Consider the following 2,446-nt stretch of genomic DNA (forward strand, 5'->3'; position numbering starts at 1 on the left):
ACAAGAACAGAAAATCAAACACTGCATGTTCTCACTCATAGGTGGGTGTTGAACAATGAGAACACATGGACACAGGGAGGGAAACATCACACTCTGGGGTCTGTTGCGGGGAAACAGGGGAGGGACAGCAGGGGGTAGGGAGTTGGGGAGAGATAGCATGGGGAGAAATGTCAGATATAGGTGAAGGGGAGGAAGGCAGCAAATCATGCTGCCATGTATGTACCTATGCAACAATTTTGCATGTTCTTCACAGGTACCCCAAAACCTAAAATGCAAAATAATAATAAAAATTTTAAAAAAAAGAGAATATTTTTTGGCCAGGTGCGGTGGCTCACGCCTGTAATCCCAGCATTTTGGGAGGCTGAGGCAGGCGGATCACCTGAGGTTAGGAGTTCAAGACCAGCCTGATCAACATGGAGAAACCCCATCTCTACTAAAAACAAACAAACAAACAAATTAGCTGGCGTGGTGGTGCAGACCTGTAATCCCAGTTACTCAGGAGGGTGAGGCAGGAGAATCACTTGAACCCGGGAGATGGAGGTTGCAGTGAGCCCAGATTGCACCTCTGCACTTCAGCCTGGGCAACAAGAGTGAAACTCCATCTCAAAATAAATAAAAAGAATATTTTTTGATTCATTAGCCTGGGCCAGGGCCCCTGCTTTGTGTTTGCACAGTACCCAGTACTGCCTCGTTTAACCATCTTTCTCTATCAGACGATGTGGATCATAAGGATAAGAAACTGTGTCTTATTGTATATCCTCAGTACCTACCAACAGTGCCTGGCACATGGTAGATACACAATGTCTTGCTGAATGTGGTTGTGTTATGGACCCATGATGAGGGGAGGCTGTGAAGAGGGGAATAGGAGATAAACAAGCTGGAAAACATTATGAGAAAAAAAAAAGAGGAGAAGGTGGATGGCAAATACCTAGACTTTTCAGAGTCCCAGTTATGGGAAGCAGATTGGACCAAGTCTTGGAAACAGGTGGCATCAAAGAGCTCTTAAGAGGGAAGGCCATAATCTTTCTCATGGCAAAATTTCCCACCCCTAGTTGAATTAAAGCCACATCCTTGCTCCCCAAAGCAAGTATCTCTGCCAATTACCCAAAATCACCTGGGCGGACTTTTGTCAGATTTGATCATTTATGTCAGCTTCTTCTTGAAGAACTTTCAGATTGACCATGTCATTTTCATTGCCACTTACTCAATGTAGGCAACTATCTCTTCATCTATCACTCATATATAGATTAATTGGTCTATCTTCCATCTCCATTTTATCTAATATAGATACTAGAACAATCTTCCTCAAATATCCTGTAATACACTATTCCAATGCTCAAGAACTACACTTTCTTTTTCCCTACCACAAACCTAAATGCTGTGATCTAGCTTCTTGGCTCTCTGTTCTTGTGACCATTATCATACCCCTTCCCCATCATCTCCCAAGATACTCTCCCACATCTGCAACTAGGTTTCACAATTGTGAATCCTGGGCTCAAAGCTTACTCTAAAGTTAAAAGCAACATTTTTTTTTTTTTTTTTTAGACGGAGTCTCACTCTGTCACCAGGCTGCAGTGTCGTGGCACAATCTAGGCTCACTGCAACCTCTGCCTCCCAAGTTCAAGTGATTCCCCTCAGCCTCCCAAGTAGCTGGGACTACAGGTGCACGCCACCACACCTGGCTAAGTTTTTGGATTTTAGTAGAGACCAGGTTTCACCATGTTGGCCAGGATGGTCTCAATCTCCTGACCTTGTGATCTGTCCACCTTGGCCTCCCAAAGTGCTGGGATTACAGGTACGAGCCACCATGCCCAGTGAAATGCAACTTTTAAGAGGGCATAATATTCAGGGACCCCAAACTGGCAAAACAATCTCCTTCTATCTTTAGAATATTTACAAAGATATAAATTTGTCTACTCCTAGACTGTATTTCCTCACTTTACTGATGAATGTATCCTTTAGTGTGGTATATGCCAAAATTGACATCTATTGTTTCTTTTTGGTTATTTCATTCTAGACTTTTTCCAAGACAAAATTTGATTGCAACTATTAGCTTTTGTGCCCAAGCAGAGTAGTGCACTTGCCAAAGCCTCATGTTTCTGTGAAAGGTACTTTTGGTTAAAAAAGTAGAAGTACAGGAGTTAGAGGGCAAAATTAATAAGATAGATAGATAGACAGACAGATAAATAAAAGAAAGGTGCCCAAAAAATTATCAAATGCAATGTTAAATAAAGACAGCAAAAAAACCTCTGCAGAGCATAATCTTAATTATGTAAAAATATACATATATGTGTATGTATACAGAAAAAAGAAAGAAAAATTAAGATAACATCTTTCCCTGCTGAGAATTGAGGGTTGTTATAATCTCTTTATACTTTTGCATGCTTTCTAAATCTTCTTTAAACAAGCATATATTCTTCTTCTTCTTCTTTTTTTTTTTTTTTTT

General features: G+C 40.8%; 1 protein-coding gene across 9 annotated transcripts in view; it reads right to left on the reverse strand.

Moving 5' to 3' along the window:
* The window catches only part of CCDC30 (coiled-coil domain containing 30), a 188,876-nt gene that overhangs the window by 104,535 nt on the left and 81,895 nt on the right, over window positions 1-2,446 (reverse strand). The window lies entirely within an intron of this gene.

This window comes from Cebus imitator, unplaced genomic scaffold (genome assembly GCF_001604975.1).
Source record: "Cebus imitator isolate Cc_AM_T3 unplaced genomic scaffold, Cebus_imitator-1.0 Scaffold136, whole genome shotgun sequence".
Lineage (NCBI taxonomy): Eukaryota > Metazoa > Chordata > Mammalia > Primates > Cebidae > Cebus > Cebus imitator.